Source organism: Macaca thibetana, chromosome 15 (genome assembly GCF_024542745.1).
Source record: "Macaca thibetana thibetana isolate TM-01 chromosome 15, ASM2454274v1, whole genome shotgun sequence".
Taxonomy (NCBI): domain Eukaryota; kingdom Metazoa; phylum Chordata; class Mammalia; order Primates; family Cercopithecidae; genus Macaca; species Macaca thibetana.
In genome coordinates, this window is record NC_065592.1 from 71,300,130 (window position 1) to 71,322,280 (window position 22,151).

The 22,151-nt window shown below is 35.5% G+C and overlaps 1 protein-coding gene across 35 annotated transcripts in view; it reads left to right on the forward strand.

Moving 5' to 3' along the window:
* The window catches only part of PTPRD (protein tyrosine phosphatase receptor type D), a 2,337,809-nt gene that overhangs the window by 1,229,697 nt on the left and 1,085,961 nt on the right, over window positions 1–22,151 (forward strand). For all 35 annotated transcript variants that reach the window (XM_050761934.1, XM_050761936.1, XM_050761930.1 and 32 more), the window contains exon 8: window positions 5,721–5,754. The gene's annotated coding sequence lies outside the window, so the exon portion shown is untranslated. The remainder of the gene's footprint in view (window positions 1–5,720; window positions 5,755–22,151) is intronic.

A 22,151-nucleotide genomic window follows, 5' to 3' on the forward strand; every position in this document is an offset into this window, starting at 1 on the left:
GTGGCACAATCTCAGCTTACTGTGACCTCTGCCTCCTGAGCACAAGCAGTTCTCCTCCCTCAGCCTCCCAAGTAGCTGGGATTACAGGCTTGTGCCACAACACCCAGCTAGTTTTTTGTATTTTTAGTAGAGACGGGGTTTTACCATGTCGGTCAGGCTGGTCTTGAACTCCTGACCTCAAGTGATCCAGTAGCCTTGGGCTCCCAAAGTGCTGGGATTACAGGCATGAGACACCGCGCTCGGCGCCTCATTTTTTTTTTTTTTTTGGCCCCCTATTAAACAAATGTTGAACCATCTCACCCTAATTTTCACATCCCATATGCCCTCTCACTACATCATTTTTCATTGCTTCTCTGAGCAACATTATGGATAATTTCTTCAGTTCTGCTTGCCCATTAATTCTTCCTTTAGTGGTATTTAATATATCGGTTTATTTACTTAATTTCCATTATTACATTTTTCTAAAAATTGGTACCCATTGAAAATTGTCTTGTTCTTTGGATTAATATGTCTTTCACATATTTGCTCTCGACATCTTTTATTTTTAATAATTTTAAATACTCATTTCATAATCTATGTTTGGAATTGCTTTATCTCAATGTTTTGGTATTTTTAATCTTGATTTTGATCTTTGTACTTACTTTCACTCATGATTTCCTCATGTGTTTTATAACTATGGATTTGAGCTTCTACTTAACAGGACTTTATTTAGAAATCCTAAATGTCCTCTGTTGAGAATGTACCCTTCCAGAGAAATTGGTGATTAAATGTATGAGGTAACAACACAGGAACACTTGTTTTGATAAATCTTCCTTTAGGATTTGTTTGTCCTTGTGGGTGGTATACATTCAAACCTGAAACATTTGTGAGAGATTTTTAGGAGAGACTTTTTATCACTTCTCCTAGAGATCCCAAGGCTCTTCTTTAAGATTGACAAATGTTGCAGGGAACATCCACATATCACTGACTGCATGTTAACCATTTCCACTTTTCTCTTCATTTTTGGCCACTGGACATTTCTGTACTATATTTTTTCAAGGGTGCATTACAATATTTGTCATATTTTATTCCAGTATTTCAAATATGTTTTGCATTAAGATTGTTTACTGTTGGTTTACAATATCTGACACATCTTTTTGGCAAAAATGAACCCACTTTCATTTGTATTTTTATGTTTTCCCTGTAATAAACATAAAGAACTCACAATTATGACTACATTAGTCCATTCTCACACTGTTGTAATGAACTCTCTGAGACTAGGTAATTTATAAAGGAGAGAGATTTAATTGACTCACAGCTCTGCATGGCTAGGGAGGCCTCAAGAAACTTACTATCACAGCGGAAGGGGAAGCAAACATGTCCTTCTTAACATGATGACAGAAAGAAATGCCGAGCCAAGAGGGAAAAGTCCCTTATTAAACTGCCAGATCTTGTGCAAACTCACTCTCTATCAGGAGAACAGCAGCATAGAGGTAACCACCCCATGATTCAATTGCCTCTCTCTGGGTCCCTCCCAGGACACATGGGGATTATGGGAACTACAATTCAAGATGAGATTCGGGTGGGTACATAGAAAAACCCTATCAATGACTGGAAGAAGTTATTTGTATTTCAGGGGAAAAAATAAGACATAACATTTGGCCTTCTTGTTTTTCAGAGAAAGGATGGTCTGTATTTTTAGCTCAGGGGCTGTTTAAAGAATATATGTAGTAAGGTCAGTCATACCAATTATCCTTCATACCCAGTTCCTTTCCCTGTTACCATTCACCTTCTGCCACTTCAGTCCAAGTCCTGAACTTACTCCTGACTGATATGAGAGATAAGGACTGGAGTTTGGATATGAGAAAAAGGAAATGCCAAAGGAAAGAGATATCTGATGTAATTAGAAAAGAGGGAGATTTCTCTGATGACTTGTGTATATATATCTGTATGTATGTGTGCATATGTGTATGTGTGTGTGATAGAGACAGATTATATGTATTATATCTGCATGTATGTATTTCAGTTATATTATTGAAACTCATAAGAATGGCATTGCAAAAATAATTTTCTATGCCCAGAATGGGTACCTATTCGCATTTACTTTTATAATTATTTCTATAATTGGTTCCACAAGTCAATACTGAAATAGCTGGCTTATTCCTACCACCTGCCTAGTACAGATATACAGAGAAGGTAATAATACATATTTAATTTTTTCTTTGCTTTATTTTCCAACAAATCATATGATCACAATATTGGGACAATATCCAACTTAGTATTCTGTTCCTGCATTCAAATGCCAGGATTCTTTTATAGAAAATAGACACCCTTTATAAGAATTAAATGGTTGAATATGGAGAAGTGGATGGGTAATTCTAAATGATATTTGAATAAATTTGCATCTGAAAGGTTCTCAGGAAACTTCTTTTAAGAGAAACTTTCTGTAGGTGCATATGCTGTCCATAAATCACTTGATTTGCTTTGACTCTATTTCCTCACTCTTACCAGCGTTGCTAGAGTCAAAGCAAAAGCTCCAAAATTGTTTACAGTATCTTCCTTCTTCTCTCAATCAATTGTTATACATTTAGTGATTATCTGTTTTAACTGTTAGGATTTCTGTATTTTTCAGATGCCACTCTCAGGACCTAATCAAAATTCTATAGTAGGTGGAGAGATGTGGCGGAAATGAATGGAAAAGATACTTGGCCTGAAAAAAATTGTGGGGGTTGGATAAAGGAAGTGAATTAGATCCGCAGTTAACAAATATAGATCATTGAAACTATGTTGTAGTATTAGAAGGACAGATTTTGATTGGTCCTATTATCTGGTGTTTTCAATCATGTGAAAGAAAATCTCCTTTTAAATGCCCTCAGAACAGATACTGGGGACATTTAAATATTCCCTGCTTTATGTTTCTCTCCAGGGAGAGTTTCTTATCTAAATTTTGGTACCATTTGAGTAAAATAGAAGACTGCCATTGAGTCATTATTTATAGGGAGCCATAGATCTCTGCAGTTCCTTGCCCAACTATATTACCTCTGGCACGGAAGTGTAAGGCAGCAATAAATCAATGGGTACTTACACTGATATTTTTCTATTTACTGATCTACTAGTGCCAGTCCAAAAAAAAAATCAGTAGGTAAAGTTAGGTCCACATTCTATTTTTTTAGGAAAGTCAAAATAATATAGATGATAGGAATTAATAATTATAACAAAAATTCAATTCACTTTTATTAATATTTCTAAGGGTACTTCCATGATTACTGATTATTCTATTTAGATCATGTATTAGTCTGTTCTCACGCTGCTAATAAAGGAATACCCAAGACTGAGTAATTTAGTAAAGGGTAATTTAGTAAAGGAAAGATGTTTACTGGATAATTTAGCAAAAGAAAGATGTTTAATTGATTCACAGTTCCACATGACTGGGGAGGCCTCACAGTCATGGTGGAAGGTGAATGAGGAGCAGGAGCAAAGTCATGTCTTACATGGCAGCAAGCAAGGTAGCGTGTGCAGGGGAACCCCCCTGTATAAAATCATCAGATCTCATGAGACCTATTCACTATCATGAGAACCGCATGGTAAAGACCCACCCCCATGATTCAATTACTCTCACTGGGTCTCTACCACAATATGTGGGAATTATGGGAGCTACAATTTCAGATGAGTTTTAGGTAGGGACATGGTCAAACCATATCAGAACACTTGGAAAACTTTGGCCTTTGGAGAGGAAAATGTCCACTAATAATCTAGATGTAGACTCAGACTACCAGCACATTTTAAATTACTGAGTATTATTCTACTCTAGGGGTGTCTTTAAATCACAAAAACTTTGGAGAAAAATCATAATTGTGTGTTAAGTCATGTTCCTCCTATGATGAGAACTAGAGGGGATTGGAATGAAGAGCACAAAATCTGAGAAGCTGAATGTTGAAATATCACATTCCATGCTTAGGTACAAATAACCTAATAAAGTCCTCCCTCTTACCAAATTAAGAAACCAGTGCTTTTATTTTAAATACTTATGTATAAGTTTTTACTTCTGTTATTTAAGATTTTATTCCATAATACCTTCTCTTGATACATAATATATTGCATGAACCAGTAAGAAAAGTTCTTAATGAAATAGCAGAATAGTGGATTGATAATTTTTTTAGGCAAACAACGCAGAAAACCTTAATACAAGTAACTACACAGAATGGTTTGCCAACATTTTGAAGTCTAAAGTGATTGTGGGTCCAGAAGAATAGTGAAGTATGAGACACTGTGGGTATGTAATATACCTGTATGCTTCATATAGGCAGAGTCTGATCTGGCATAGTTGGCTAGGAGTATAAAATTACCAACAAGGCAATGTTATTATTTCATTCTCCATAAGAAGATAAGTTCTGTTTTCTAAGATTATGCTAGTAACTTCCATCTTGGTGCTGGGGTGACCATGTTCATAGTTCAAAGCAAATCTGTCACTGTTCTTCAAAACACTAACTTTCCATACAAAATTTAACCCCGTGGGGGAAAAACATGTTTTTTAAATCTAGAAAATATAAAAAGAAAATGTATTCCCATATGGTAGAAAAAGTCTTAAAGAATTTTTCTAAAAATCATTTATCAGTGAAGAACATTTTTCACCCTCAATTTCTTTATTTTTTGTGAAACTAAAAAGTTTTATTCATAGGGTATATTACTATGTCTTTTACAGTCAAATTTTATTAGCAGAAACTACAATAGAAATTGCCCTTTTCACTTAAAGAATGATTGACAAAATATAGAAAATGTCTACCATATGCTATCTATACACTAAATACATTGTTTCCTTTAGCTCAACTAGCATCTTCTGGACATCTCTTACGTCAGAGGCATAGCAAGAAGTCTTCTGGGTAGGAAACAATGAACAGGGTTAAGGCATAAACACCAATATGGGCTCAACACACAAAATAGAATCTGATAAAGTACTGTAATAAATGTATAAAATATGGTGGAAACATCTAGAAAGAGAATAATTTCTTCTCTAGGTGTCAAGACAAGCTCTATTGAAGAGATGTTAATTGAGCTGGCCATAAGGAATAGCTAGAAAAAAAATATTGAGGCAGAGCAAATGGAGTAAACTGAAGTATGGAAAGAAGGAAGGAAGAAAGGAAGGGAAGGTGGGTTTACAATTCGAGACTAGAGTACAAGGGAAAATAATGGGAGATAAACTTGAAAAGTAGCATGAGTATGCATTGGAGAATTATAGAAAACAATCATAAAAAGTTAGAATAGGAGCAACCTACTAAAGCTCCTGAATGCTATGCTAAATAGTTTGTTTTGAGTGGACAACAAAGAGAATTTTTGAGCTCAGGAAGGTGGTGTATATGGCACTGTCAGAGCTGAGTATTAGGACAAGTATTTCAAGATTGTATTTGTGCCAGGACCAAGATTGTATTAAAGAGATGACTCTGTATTTCTGCCTGCCTTTTAAACTCATATATCAGAAGAAAATATTGGTGCAATACATATATATGCCAGGTATGCCTATAAAAAAGATTTTTTAATGAACAACTAATAATCCGTTTTAATCCTAAAATGGTGGTGATGAAACACTTTCATTTGAAATAAATAATTGAGATCAGACAATACATCTTCATTGCTTACTTAATTTTACTTCTATAGATATGTTCATAACATGTGTTTGAAGACAATTTGAAAGGTTTTGATAGTTTTTATGATCACAATAACAAAATACATTTTTGTTGTTTCAGATGATGGTGCCTGTCCATTAACTGAACAACTGTGGTAAGTTTATTTTGCTCATCTTATGTCTGCACGGAATACTTTTCTTTTTGATATTCCAAAGGATTTATTTTACCCGTAAAATCTTCGGTTAAATTCTTTGAATGAGTTTCCTTTTGGCAATCCATTAAGAATTTTAGGATGTTTTGTTTCTTTTCAATTAAAACTAAGACTTTAGTTTTCAACCAGATTTTGTCAACAGAGATGTTTATTTTCACAGATGCTTCACTTACTCAAAGTTTAACAATCTTTCAATCAACTGGAAAAGTAATATCCTGTTGTTAGTTACTCTTTTAGTAGTTATAAGAAATACTTTATAGTTTTTAGATTGATAGCAGAATACCCAGTGTATACTGACACAAAAATTATTTTTTGTTTTCTCTATTATCCTTACAATAAGAGAAAGAAGAAAAAGAATTTACATTCCTTAGCTTACATAATTGCCTTATATTGCTATGATTATTCATTGGAAACTAAGATGAGTGGGTATAACTTGGATCAATATAGTTCATCTCCGGAGAAGTTGCTACCCATTTATGTCTCTCTTGGAAGAATAAACACAACATATTTGTGTGCTTTCACAGTACTGGTAAACTGGTATTTTCAAGGATTCTCTGCACACTGCCAGACTTACAAAAAGAAGACTACATAAAATTGTTACTCATTTTACTTCTTGAGAGTTTACCAGTTTAGAGCATACTGAGAGAAAGTGTTGCATTTTTTGTTCCTATTCAATTGTGATAAGGAAAATGTTATGAAAGAATGTCTTTGTATAGCATCCTCCCCCTTCCCTCAGACTAGACTGCTTGGTAAAATAAGAAATGGCCAGAGTGGGAGCTGGTTGGCAGGAGGATAACAAGTTTGAAGGTGTAAAAAAATTTACATAGGTTTTGGATAAGAAATAATAGAGCAACTGTATGGGATGCTGTGTGTGGTGTGACTTAAGAAAAAGCAAATGTTGAAGAAAAAAATTAAAAGCCTTACTGTATATTACATTGGTGCTTCTCAAACCTTAATATGTCTATGAGTAATGTGGGCTATCTTTTCAAAACGCAGATTCTGATTGAGAATCTGAGCTGAAGTAGGGCCTAATAATCTGATTTCTGTAAGCTCCCAGGTGATGCAAAACTGCTGGTTTAAAAACCACACTGTAAATAGTAAGGTAGTATATAAATAACTCTCTTCCTTTGACTCCTCCCCAAGGGACTTCAATCAAGACATTAATTTTCAAATGTTTGATTTGGATTTGAGTTTTAGTGCTTCTGATTCACTGTTCAAAGATTATCTTAAGATTACAGCAAAAATGCTGTTTTAGTTCAGTCACATACAAAAAGAACTGGGTCTTGACTAGCTTCTATATCTGGTTTCCCTCTTATTGCCTAATTATTCCAGGGTGAATTGTAAAGGATTTTAAAAAGTCAATCTCTTTCAGTCAAGTAATTTTTGAGTGAACAAAATACAAGATTTTACAAAAATATAAATACATTATTCTAATACTGCAATCTATTCAAAGGCAATCATATCACTTTGTAATAGCCTAATTACAAAAAGCAACAACAATGGTTGTGGGTGTAGATAGTCCTAACCATAATACAAGCGGACATTATCATCATTATTATGCTCGAAAGTACTTGAGTTTTGCTTGAAAATGTGACAAAATGCTTTTGTTTTCATACCACATTCCTACTGACATTATGAATGCTTTCTAGTCTGATTGTTCAGCTTGTGCAGATCTCAAGATTACAGAGAAAAGGGGGTAGATGGCAAAGTTAGTGGGGTTGGTTAGTAACCATGAATAATGGGGCCAAGAGGAAATTGGTATAAGGAAATCTGCCACTGGCCCACTGGTGCAAGGAAATCTGAAGAATTTTCTGAAACCCAGAGTCTTGTAGGCACTTGAAGAAGGCCATAGAAGTAGAAGTTTCAAAATCAATTGAAGTTTTCTGCTAAAACTCTCCTTTCTTAAACCAGGTTACATATCAGAATCAACTGTGGAGTCGAAAAGGCTAGTTAGATCTGGGTACTACCCAAACCAATTACCTCAGAGTCTCTCAAAGTAAATGAAGCCTAACAGCTAAACTTTGATGCTTTAGCTCCCTGGTGATTACATCAGGAAATGGAGTTGAAAATCCCTAACATTAGGGCCTGTAATTTTACATTTTCAACAAGTTCTCAAGTGATGTTTATGTTGCTGCTTTGTGGACCACACTTTGAGTAGCAAGGACCTACTAGACGCCATACTTTTTTCGTGTTCCTGGGAGGGTCAGCGTCACCTGGGAGTAGTCATCTTCTCTCTAAGGATGCGGGAAGAAAGAGGAAAGGAAGAAAGGAGAGAGGAGACATCCTAATGGCACATGGTAGAGACACGGTAGAATGCGCAGCTCCCCAAAGGATTGAATTTATAGGTCAATGGAAAAACCCCTGTACCAAAATATCTTCTCTAATTAAATTATATGGTACCTGAACATGCATTATTAAAATTCATTTGATTTCACTGCATTCCAAAGCTGACTATGCAAACATGATCTTTGGTGCAATTGTTACAAATATAGAGCATGGAAGGAGCAGTAGAGGGGGAAGGGATCTGAATTTTAATAATAATCCCAGGTGATTCTAATCAGAAATGGAGCTTGGAAGCGATTGTTTTAGACCACACAACACCATCTTTCTTGACTTTCTTTCAATATGCATACATATACTATTCTATGCATTAATAAAGCTCAATATAACAAGATAATAATAATAACTAAGAGTTACATGGTGATGACTATTTGCCAGGCACCGTTCAGAGTTTCACATTTATAAGGAAAATCCTAAATAATATGTGCTATTATTACCCTCTAAACGTATAATAAAACTGGGGCACAAAAATATTAAATTGTTAAAATTTACTTAACTGGTAAGTGTTAGAACTGAGATTCAAACCCAGATACTCTGGCTCCACAATAAATGTTCTGTAAACTTCCAATAAGTTGTGAATTGATCCATGTATTCAACAAATGCTTCTGGAGGAGCTCTTATATACTAGGCAATTTTTAAGGTACTAGGAATAGAGCACTAAAGGCAATAAAATCTCTTCCCCTATGGAGATGTCCTTTTAGTGAGATACGCAAGTTCTTATTTTTAGAACAGCCAGAATTTTTTAAAAGGCCTCAACATTCATGACATGAAGACATAGAATTCAAATATAGCCATTCCATTTGCTTTCTGAATGATTTTGTCAAATCTCTTTACCTGTTTAGTAATCTGATTAAATGATGTAAAGGGACATGTAAATAACTTATTTTTATTACTTTACATCATCTTTTAACATAATAAAAGTTTTGTGCATATGAATGGTTTAAAAAATAAAAGTTGTGTGTGTATGTATAAATATATATATGGTTTAAAAATATCTTAATGAAAAAGATTGATTCTCCCTATAGCAGTAGGGCATCATGAAAGCACTATCAGGAAAGTATTGGTGGCAATGTTGCGGTGTTTGTGTTGGCATGGGTACTAGTAGTTATGATATTTGTGATAATGGTGATGTTGACTGAAATGATGAAATTGATGGTAATTGCTACCACTTATTAAGCACTTACTATAGCTCAGGCCTTGTGCTAAATTATTTATATTCAGTATTTAATCCATTCCACAGCCTTGTGGAAATAATAATATATTTTAGAGCTCAAGAATCTGAGGATTAGAAAGCTTAAACTACTCACCGAAGTCACATAGCTCAGCAAATAACGGAGGCTGAATTTAACCGAAAATATATCAATTATCTATTGCTATGGAAGAAACCTCCCTAAATCTCAGTGGCTTAAAATAACAATTTGTTATTCCTCATGATGCTGAGAGTAGATTGACTGTGCAGTTATTCCACTCCAATAAGTGTCAATAAGGATCCCTCATGCAACTATATTCAGCTAAGAGATTAACTGGAGGTCTCAGTTCTTTCCCATGAGGCCCCTCTTTCTATATGGTGAGTCATCTTCCAACGGCTGTCCATATGTCCTTTCTATAGAGCAGACTCTCATGGTTTTTCACACAGCATGCAGCTCAGCTCCAAGGAGTGTTGCACAGTGCCTATCCTGGTATCAAGCTTGCTAACGTCCCATTGGTCAAAATAAGTTACATGAAAAGCCCAGAGTTAATCAGGAAGATGACAAGTGTAAGCATACCTGGAGGCATGGTTCACTCTATCACACCAGATATTGTTGCAGGGCTTTCTCCTCAGTTTAGCTAAAACCAGGTTCTTGTCACACAGCCAGGAAAGATTAGGTTCATGGACACATAGAAGGGTGAGAAAAACAATTTATTGGGTGAAAAAGGAAAAAGAGAAAAACCTTCAGCAGAGCAAGAGGGAAGCCAATTAACCAGCTCCTGCCCCATCACACAGGAACTTAAGAGACCAGACTCCTCCCCTCTACAAATGACAGGAACTTCCATGGCTCCATCCCATTCTCCAAGTGTGCAGATTGGTCAGAAGTTCTCCAGGGATCCCTTTTTACCTAGCCGTGTCAATGTGGCTGACTCTAATTACTGTACTATAGTTTCACTACTATAGCATATTCCCTCCCTGAGGAGATTGAAAGTGATCACTGGAAGAAAGCAGACTACAAAATATTATTGAAGACACATCATAGACAATTTGACCTGGGATTATTCCAATAACAGTGGGTCATCTATGTAGCCAGGAAGAAATGCATTATAGAAAATCCAGTGTTAGATAAATTGCAAGGTTCAAAGTTCAAAAATTCAGAGAATTTGAAAGGATCTCTTTATAGCCTGATTATCAAATTAGGCTAGAGTCACAGCAAAGATGGTGAAACTGAAAATTTACAAACTAGAATTCTACTCTTGGCCTAACATAGGATCCCATTTTTGCAAGGACACATGTGCAGGCAGGTAGACAACAGAGGGACCGTGGTAATTTTGTATCTACTGATACTAGACAATTTTATCTCAGTTGAATCCTCAAGACCAAACCCAAAGATGCAGAAAAGATCTTGATTTGAATGATTCAAAAGCTAAGATTTCTGCTGTTACCAATGACCTATGTGTACTGTACAGAAGTCTCATTTTGAGGTTGTGAATAACGTTGCATTGTAAGCAAGTTGACGTCCCAGTGGGCCTGTCAGGATGACTTAACAAAACAAACATCCCACTTACTAAGAGCTTTATCACTGCGGTCATCAACGCACCCAGATTACTGTATGTAGCACACTGCTCTCGATGAGGGCCAAGGGGAGTCGCAGTTGTCCAGGAAGACCATAATGAAATAATCAGTTTTGCCTCACTGCTTTTCTGGCTATTTCTTTTTTCAGGAACTCTACAGAGAATATTTGTCTCCAGGACTATAAATTTGGTACTTTTCAACAGCTGTAAATTTTCTCTGTTGCTTAAGAGTAGTAAGGATCAACACCCTACTCTCATCATTTATGGACTAATAATGTTGAAAATCAAGCAAACTCAATATGATTGCCACTCAAGGATTCTCTCTGTAAACCAAAGTCTTCTTTAAATTTTGAGATACATTCCAAATAAGGCAGAAAGGAGCAAACTGTGTGTGGAAGAAACTTTTTGCTTTTTCTTAACACAGAATGGAAATATAGTGGCGTTTCCCTCTATTATGACTAGAAGCAGGGCCCACTTCCCATGTTCTTCCAGGGAGTTTGGTTTTACTACTTAATAAAAACTGAAAACATTTTACTATAAATGGAAGAGGAATAATGCCCTAATATATCAAGTAGAGATTTCTAAGTTGCACCAACAAAATAATTTGGTGCATATACAAATGAGGACTCACATGTACGGAATTCAAATTTTGTGTATGCAAAACAGATAATTGTACAATCAAAGAAGTGCCTTGATTAAAATCATTGTGTATGTAAATTCATCATTTGTTAGAACAGTTTTATTTTGGCACATGCATACATAATTAGTGACTTCTAATTTAAGATAGTGTCATGGTAGAAAGTCTTACCTAGTGGTGCTCATGTTTTACCCATTAGTCAAATCAAGTCTTATATTTTTTTATTTCAATAATCACATTGTTGTCATTTAAAAAATGAAATGTCTCCTTGTTTATCAATATCATTTAAAAATCAGAGTAATTTATAGCCTCTAGTTTTGAAAACTGGTTACACAAATTATTCCTTGGAAAATATTGATGATATGTCGAATGTTGACTCACTTTCAATTTGGAGGCTTATTTTAAATGATAAAGCAGTAAATGTGTAGCGTATATAGAATATCCGTGATCATAAACCCTCCATTTATTTCCCATTTCTATTCATATTTGACATTTCTTAAAATTAGATTTAAAAGTCAGTTAGTGCACTTAATGTAATCTCTTATCCTTAAAGCAACCCTCAATAATGCATCTCACAATAAAAACTATCCATCTTATCAAGATATCTTGATAAACACCATCTTGCAATCAACACTATCTTCTTAGAAATCCAATCCTGTTATCAGTGACAGCAAACACTTGTCTGTGATTACTATGTGCCAAGCAACTACCCCTCACAACCAGCATGTAAGATAGTTTTACTGAATTTCACAGATGAGGAAACAAACACAGGTTACTTATGTATTAATAACTCTTTCAAAGTCACACAGCAACTGCTTGACAAAGTGAGGAAATTCAGAACTTGATAAGACTGTGCCTACTGTCCTCCTTAAAAGCAGTACTAAGTCTGCTTCAGTTGCTCCTGTAAAGCATCTGTGACTGTATTAAAAGTTGTAATGGGATCTACTTGTCCAAGAATTACCTCCTCGATCTCTTACCTCTTTTACCTGTCCTAAGGCAATAATAATAATAATAACACATTTTTAATTTTTAAAAAAATATGTTCTTCTTTTCTCTTACTCTCTTATCTTTTATTGTTGCTACGAATACTTTGGTACATTAGAAAGCTGTTTAGACGGCCTGGAGAACCCCAAGGCAGGACCTACCATTGACTGATGAGTGTTTCATGGAGCCCGAGAATTTGTTTTCCCATTTCTCTTAAGTATTTTTAAAGTAAAAATCTAAGTACTTCTGTATTCTAATTCACATAATCTTTGCTCAAAACTCTCCAATGGATCATTAATCTTACTCAGAATGAAAACCAAAGTTCTTACAATGGGCTTCAAAGTTGCCCATCCTCTAGTCTCCTGTCTGACATGGTTTCCCACCTCCATCTTCCTCTTTCACCTGTTTAAGCTAATCCGGCTTCCCTGCTGCCTCAGGAATCCCCAACCAATGTCAGGCTTGAGGAATTTGGCCTCTGCTCTCTGTACCTGGAGTGCTTTCTCACATAACAGCATGTGACTTCCCCTAGCAACCTTCAGGTCTCTGCTGAAATGTCACCCTACCGCAATGCTTTTCTCTCACCTCTGTCTCTTCTTATCCCACTTAATGCTCTTAATCTACTTTCCATTGCCTCCAGAGCACTAACCTACCTTGCCTTTTATAAATCTATTTATTTGTCCAGCTTTTAATACTAGAATATATAGAAACTATAGAAACCTTAAGAAAGGAGTGACTTTGTTTAGAATATTCCCTTCTGTATCCCCAGCCTCTGGTACAGAGTGCATGTTCAGTAACTATTTGCTGCACAAATGGACAACAATCAAATTATAGAAATAGACAAGTAAATGAATATTCTAAGACTCTATTCAAGGATTCCCTACTTAGCTGTTGCTAGAATGACTGCCTGTTAGGTACAGTACCAAATGGTTTTCTTTACAGCATAATATACATGAATATATATTCAAGTCTTGTCAGTGGTTAGTGTATGTCATTTTATATGAGGCAAGTATAAAAGGTGAAAATTAAAGATAAATTACTGGAACATATAATTAACATTTTATTATTATTATTATTAATTAATTTTTTTTTTTTTTTTGAGACAGAGTTTCATTCTTGTGGCCCAAGCTGGAGTGCAGCCTCCAGAGTATCTGGGATTACAGGCATGCGCTACCACGCCTGGCTAATTTTGTATTTTTAGTAGAGATGGGGTTTCACCATATTGGTCAGGCTTATCTCGAACTCCTGATCTCAGGTGATCCAACTGCCTCGGCCTCCCAAAGTGCTGGGATTACAGGCAAGAGCCACTGCGCCCAGTGGCGTTTACTATTTTTGAGAACATAATAAGAGCAATCGCTAAGCAGTATGCTACTAGCTATATATTATCCCTATTTTACATGTTTTACATATATTATCAAATTTAATCCTCACCACAACCTTATAATGGAGGCACTGTTATTATATTCATTTCATAAATGAGAAAAATGAGGCCCAGAAAATGTTCAGTTGCTTGCCCAAAGTCAGAGACAAACCCATAGACTCCTATTACAAACTGAAATATATGCATATATATTTTTTCTCCCACACTGATTTATTGTTCAGTACCAACTCTCCCTAATGATCCTGATTAAAATACTCACTTTGAAATATTTTTTTTTCAGAAGAGTGGCAATATTATTGCATTCCCTTATACTCATTATCTCAGAAAGCCTGTTTTATTATTTATTCTTTCTAAGTGTTTGAGAAATTATCTTGGAGAAATTAACAAAATGCATTAGTATACACATGCTACTTACTTTCCTTAGACTAATACCTATAATTACAGGAATAAAAGATTTTTTTAAAAACTTTTTGATGGCAGTTTTTCGCTCGTATATTTAAAACTTTCCTGTTACAATCTGTTTTTGCAATCATGTTTCTTCGTAAACTTGTATATGAGAACAAGCCTGTGATTGAATGAAGCCTTGGAATCATTCACCATTGCTTTCTCTTTAGTACCTGACTGATGCTTAAAACTAAGGTAACCATACATCTTAGTTTACTTGGACAGTCCTAGTTCATGTCTCTTCTCCCAGTGCAATTATTAGTATGCTATACATGTAGATATATTGATACATTAGTGCTGAGAAGGGAAGAGAGTAGTCCCTTTAAATGATACAGAAGAGGGGAAGGGAAGGGCTGAGTAGAGGAGGGTGTGGTCCCTGGCTAAAGCTCCATCCCCACGGACCTAGGTGAGGACAGGCACTTCTGCCTTCGTGCCCAAATGTTGCATTTTCCGAGACCACCCTGGCCTGCCACAACCCCCATCCTAGGCCTGTAAAAACCCAAGACCCTAGCAAGGTAAGGATAGAAGCTGCTGGACAGCAAGAGGAACATGTCAATGGAAGAAGACATAAGCAGCTGGTCGTGGGGAAAACCAGTTCTCCCTTCTGGCTCCCCCATCTGCTGAGAGCTACTTCCACTCAATAAAACCTTGCACTAATTTCCCAAGCCCACGTCTGATCCGATTCTTCCGGTACACCAAGGCAAGAAACTCTGGGATACAGAAATCCCTCTGTCCTTGTGATAAGGAAGGGGGTCTAATTGAGCTGGTTAACACAAGCCACCTATAGGTGGGAAACTAAAAGAGCACCCTGTAACACCTGCCCACTGGGGCTTCAGCTGTAAACATTCACCCTAGACACTGTCGTGGGGTCGGAGCCCCACAGCCTGCCCGTCTGTATGCTCCCCTAGAGGTCTGAGCAGCCGGGCACTGAAGAAGTGAGCCACGCCCCCATCCCATTGCTCATGTACTATCACTTTCAAAAGTGCCTCTGAAGTGTCCATAATAGGCAATAAGTTTTCTGCTCACTTATTTAAAGCAGGTATGTGATATTTATAGAAAGTATTATAAGAAGCAGAGGAGTGAATTTTTTCAGCCAAGAATCCTATATCCAGTGAAGCCACCCTTCAAAAATAAGGTTGAAATAAAAACATTTTGTCCTTTAAAAGAAAAAGGTATATACCCTAGTGTAAAAGGAAAAAAGAATAAATGTCCTCAATCACTTTGTTTTAATTTCAAAAGCAATCACTTAGTTAAAATCTAAAGAAAAAATTAATAATCACCAAAATGAGACATACTAGGCCTAAACTATGCTTCCACTTGCTTAATAGAAATTCTCTCAACCAATCTGAAAAGCCAACTTGTATTATTAAAATAGTATCTGCCAGGAAGGACAAAACACTTATTTTATTTCTCTAGGTCTTTACGAGATTTCACATAAATACATAAAGAAAACATTAGAGATACCCTAGCTGAAGTACTGTGTTCCATTTACTGTTCCACAAAATTCATTCCAATGAATGTAGGTCTTTGGCCATTCTGGCTAGGACAAAGGAAAGAACAAATTATCAATCAACCTTAGCACCTACACTCACATCAAAGTCCCTCTGAGCATTAAATAAGTTATGTTGTTTCTCATCTGAGCTGTTAGGACACAAATTCTCAGACGTCTCAGTCTGTAGATTTCACATGAAGGGTTGTTTCATTTCTCCCTTTAGATGAGGGAAAATGCCTCTGTGTTGGGGCTTAGGAACCTGAGATGGACTTTCAGTTCCCTTTTATTTCATAAAACACCCGAGTATATCCAAGTGTCCGTGAAGCCTCAGACCTAAAACCTATAACTTACTCCTTGCCTTTCTTTTCTTTTTTTTTTCCATCCAGGTGGTGAATTTTAAAATGCATCAGAAATATTAATCATAATATTTGTGTGATTTTATGTACATATGAAGGTTTTAATTTTTAGAAAATTAACGAACACTTTAATTTCTCCTCATATTTTGCTATTTAAAATGCATTTCGCTATAACTCTCTCACCTCCTCCTCCACAAATTCATGTAACAACCATTATTATAAAATGCCTATTAGTCTTCAAAATGATTGACTGCTTTCTTGGACGACTGAATCATCACCAAGATTCTCACCACTGCCCTGTTGAAGCCTCCAGAAAGGCTAATGCAACCACCATTCATTTTCCTGGGATCTACCCTCACTCTTCATTCTTTTATTTGGTGGGGTTTTCTCTACTAAAATATGTTGCTTGACATACCAGAGGCATTTGAAGATGTTTTCTCAGTGCCATACCTCATTGGTTCAATGTGAGGCATTTTAGCAGGTCAGCAACCCTAGGTGATGAATCCCCATGTGGTTCATGAGTCTACAGGTGCCTGCCAGGGGCTCACATACTTCATACGAGTCACATATGCAAGACTAAGGGAGATTTAGAAGGTGCATGGTATTACAAACATATATTGTAAGCTGTCATTGTAGCTAAGCCTACAGACTCGACTCAGGTAATACAATATCACCTAAGCTTGGGGTAAACAAATAGTTGCCTCTTTTTGTAGTGGGAAGTCTAAAATTTTCCCTTAGGTAAGTATTTTCTTATAAGATGCAGGCCACATTGGGCTTCTGAAATCTCCCAACACAGCTGTTCCAGAAACAAATAGATACAGATACACAGGAGGCTCCTGGTGAGTGTTCATAACTGTTTTATGATACAGCATATTTTAAAAGAACATAAGACTGGAGTCATAGTTAGGCTTAAATGACACCTCTACCATTTACCTTCTATGTATCTTTGGACTGTTCACTTTAATTATGAGATTATTTCTTCAAATGGAAGATGGAATTTAAAAGTGATATTCACCCCAAAGTTGTGTCAATTAAATGAGTTAATGTATATTAAATACATAGAAAAGTACATGGTTTAATGGATGTTCCCTTACCCAGCATACTGAGAATGATCATTCTTCTTGTCTGTATTCACTTTCACTAAGATTTGTCCAGTCTGGGCATCCACACAGGCATGCACATAGCCAGGTCACAGAGTAGCTAGAAGGCCTGTGGATGAAATATTTGGTCATTGAAAGGACTGGTAACTTTATTTCACACACTTTCCTGAAAATATATATGAAAGGAATGGTTTCCTGTGATTACTGACCCAGGGTAGGCTTAAAGCAAAAGTAGAATCTGTAAGCATTTTGAGTTCCTTGTGAAAGATTGTCTAGTACTTCGCTTTCCTCTCATTTATCTCACTTTCCTCTTGTTTATCTTACTCTCTGGGACCATATTTGAAGACTGTTGATCATACGGAAGAAAAATAGTCTATATCCTGGAGGAAAACTGTGGCAAATAAATGTTTGACTAAAATTTCTGGCTGTCTTCATAGTGCTTGAAAGTCCAAATGAATATAGGTGAAAATGCCAAATTATTGTAAAAGCTTTCAGACAAGTGGATACTTGGTAAATGAAGACAGAACATGTGGGTTCATTATTCTTTTTTTCTGTTGATATTACGTCTACATCGTGGCATTATGTTGGAAGACCTGTGTTCAACCTATGAAATAGCTTTAGTCAGGAAATAAAATTCCTATCAAATAGCACCTGATAGAAAAATATAAATACTTCAAAGTTCAAAACACTGTGTTTAGAAAAAATGATATATTGAATGTATGTATGCTCAATCAATTATGAGGGATCCTATGAACAATTTTTTAAAGTGTTCGAGAGTTTCAGAATGCACAATTGTTTCAGAGGCACTTTCTTTTCTAATGTCTCATCCCATGTGGGTGTTTTCTCCAACAGTCACCAAATGGAAATACCACTAAAAATCTGAAAACAAATAGTGAAGGATGAAAAAAGCAGCAATGAGAAAATGCATCATAATAGAAAGTCTCTATAATAATATTTAGTGATCAAGGAGCTCATTTTATTAGTATTGGCAAACAACCAACAACTACAAGTTACAAGAAACATTAACAACCAGGGTGAAAAAGCAATCAATTTTTAAATGTCAAGGAATCTACTTATTTATTTTTTAGGAGTTGGCTTAATTAGAAAAGTTGTTACAAGTGCCAAGACCATGAAAGGAACATATTTTACAAGTTAAATAAAAATGTAGTGAATACTTACTGCAAGAGCTCAAAAACTCAACCTCAGCATACCAGGTGATTAGTGTTAGATTCATACAAAGATGATGTTTCTACATTGAACTATCTCTTGGATAGGGTTGTTGACTCACAAAAAGGCCTAGTCTTTGCTCAAATGTCATCTTCAACATAAAACCTTTCATACCTAATGTAAACTGGACACAAAACTTTACAATACGCAACATGGTAAATAGAAAATCTAAAGAAGCCTAGATTTATTCATCATCTTCTATTCCAACTAGTTCAGTGACTTTATATAAGTAACACACTGAGATATATGTTTGTTTGTAAAATATAAATTATGCATCTGTAAGCAAAAACAAGTATGTGAAAATTTTTTAATATCCCTTCATAGTTTGAATTCAATATAATTAGTAATAGAATGTGGTTGTTGGCCAACTATATCTAGTATATAGGTTTATGCTTATTAAACTTTTGTGTGTGCGCAGGGCCTTGTGGTTTGTTCTAGTCAATATACTAAGCGGGGTTAGATATCACTTCTGGAACAAGCATTGAATTACTGTTGCAAAAACACACAGAATGCTTTCTTCTTTCTGAAACAATGACTATCAGGATTCAAGGTAGTGACTCTTCTATCAGACTTGATCCCTGAGTTCCCATTGTGAGCTGAAAGTCCTTGCTGAGGGACTATGACATTTTAGCATAAGTGAGAAATAAATATTTACTTGAGATTTGGGTCTGTTTGCTACTGCAGCAGGACTTACCCTATACTTGCCAATAAGTATAATTAAGGTACCTCATAAAAGCTTATGATAACTTTTCATAAAAATAGATGTAAGCATACATATAAAAAGTGACAATATATGAATCACAATTTTTTCTTAGCCAAATGATTTAACTTTAATAATGTATTGCTTAAAGCACTAAGAAATTCCCAAACATGGCATTGCCTCAATCCAATCATACACTCAGGATGATGAAGCGCAAGTTGGTGATATTTTCTGGCCTCATTATTCTAGAATTAATAAGTTGAGTTAGTACTTTGTAAATCACATTGTACAAATTCTCTTAAGGATATAACATGGTGAACTTTTATGTCCATAGTACACTTTCTGCCATCTGTTTACTTATTTTGTACTCAGAAATGAAATTTTAAATATTTATTAAATGCTTAATATGTTTAAAGCATGTATTAGTTCATTGGATAATATGAGAAAAATTAGGACAATTTTCTTGTCTTTAGGGAGTATATATAGTCTAGTTGGAGAATAACTCCAGAAATGATATGAAAGTTATATGATAGCACAAAACCTGCAAAGTGCCAAATCACAAAAGAAAAATGTTATGATTTCATAAAAAGTTATTTTGATCTAAAAATACAATTCGCAAATTTAAGAAATATAGAAACACAGTCTGGTGGTGACATGGCAGGGAAATTTTGCCTAAGATAATGTCCTTCAGATTCACCCATGTTGTTGCAAATGACAAGATTTTCTTCTTTTATAAGGCAACATAATATTCTATTATATAAAGATACAACATTTTCATTTATCCATTTATCTATTAGTAGACATTTAGATTGGTTGTTTTTGTATCTTGGCTATTGTGAATCATTCTGCAATGAACATGGGAGGTAGATAGCTCTGAAATTCTCATTGCAATTCTTTGAATATATATCCAGAAGTAGGATTACTGAATCGTATGGTAAGTTTTATTTTTGATTTTTTAAGGAACCTGCATACTGTTTTTCATAATAGCTGTACTATTTTACATTCCCACCTACAATGTACAAGAGTTCTAATTTCTCTATCCCCTCATTGACACTTACTCTCTCTCTCTCTCAATAAAACCATCCTAACAGATTTGAGGTGATATCACATTTTTCATTTTGATTTGCATCTTTTAATATGCCTTGTGGCTGTTTGAATGTTGTATTTGGGGAAATGTCTGTTCAAGCCCTTTGCCCAGTTTCTGTTTGGGTTATTTATGTTTTTGCTATTTAATTGTAGGATATTCTTATATATTTTGGATATTAGCCCTTTATCATGTATATGGTTTGCAAACATTTTCTCCCATTCGTAGGTTACCTTTTCATTTTGTTGACTATTTCTTGTTCTGAATAAGCTTTGTTGCCTCTGCTTTTGGTATTGTATCCAAAATGTCATTGCCAAAACCAATGTCAAGAAGTTTTTCCCTTAAAACTATTAAAACTAATGTATGAATTTAGCAAAGTTGTGTTTTATAAAATCAATATACAAAAATTACTTGTGTTTCTGTAAACTAAGAATGAATCATTCAAAAAGAAAATTAAGGAAAAAATCTCATTTACAATAGCACCAAAAAGAGTAAAATACTTAGGAATAAACTTAACCAAGGAAATGAAAAACTCACATACTGAAAACTACAGAGCATTGATGATAGAAATTTAAAGAGACACAAATAAATCCAAAGACGTCCTGAGTTCACGGATTGGAGGACTTAATGTTTTTAAAATGTGCATACTACCTATAGTGATCTATAAATTCATTGTTATACCCATTAAAACCCCAATGGTTTTTCTTGTTTTTTACGGAATTAGGCAAAACAATACTACATTTGACATGGAACCACAAAAGATTCAAAATAGCCAAAACAATCTTAGGAAAAAAAAGAAATAAGCTGGAGGTCTCACACTTCCTGATTTCAAAATATATTACAAAGCTATAGTGCAAACTCATATAGTAAATTTTATGGTAGCCACTAAAAATAAATAAATAAATAAATAAATAAATAACTTTTTTGTTTTGTTTTGTTTTTGTGAGACGGAGTTTCACTCTGTCGCCCAAGCTGGCTCACTGCAAGCTCCGCTTCCCAGGTTCAGGCCATTCACCTGCCTCAGCCTTCCGAGTAGCATGTGCCTGCTACAACACCCGGCTAATTTTTTGTATTTTTAGTAGAGACAGGGTTTCACCATATTAGCCAGGATGGTCTTGATCTCCTCACCTTGTGATCCTCCCACCTTGGCCTCCCAAAGTGCTCGGATTACAGATGTAAGCCACCGCGCCCGGCCAAAAAGAAAAAAAAATAATAATACTTTTTACAAGGGTAGCTGGCTGAGCATCGTGGCCCACACCTGTAATCTCAGCACTTTGGGAGGCTGAGGTGGGTAGATTGCTGAGTCTGGGAGACCAGCCTGGGAAACATGGTGAAACCCTGTCTCTACAAAAATATAAATATTAGCTGGGTATGGTGGTGCGTGCCTGTAGTCTCAGCTACACAAGAGGCCTGTGGTGAGATTACTTGAGCCCAGGAGGTCAAGGCTGCAGTGAGCCATGATTATGCCACTGCACTCCAGCTGGGTGACAAAGTAAGACCCTGTCTCAAAAAACAAACAAACAAACAAAAGAAAGAAAGAAAGAAAGAAAGAAAGAAAGAAAGAAAGAAAGAAAGAAAGAAAGAAAGAAAGAAAGAAAGAAAGAAAGAAAAGAAAGAAAGAAAGAAAAAAGCATAACTGATGTACTAAGAAAGGAGAGAAAATCGAATCCTATAAAATGTTCAATTAAAACTAATAAAGGCAGTAAGAGAGTGAAAGACACAAATGAGAACCAATAACTTGGACAACAAATAGAAAAACTAGTAACAAATTTAATAGTATTAAAACAACTACATCAGTAATGACTTTGAAGAACAATGGTCTAAGTGCACAAATT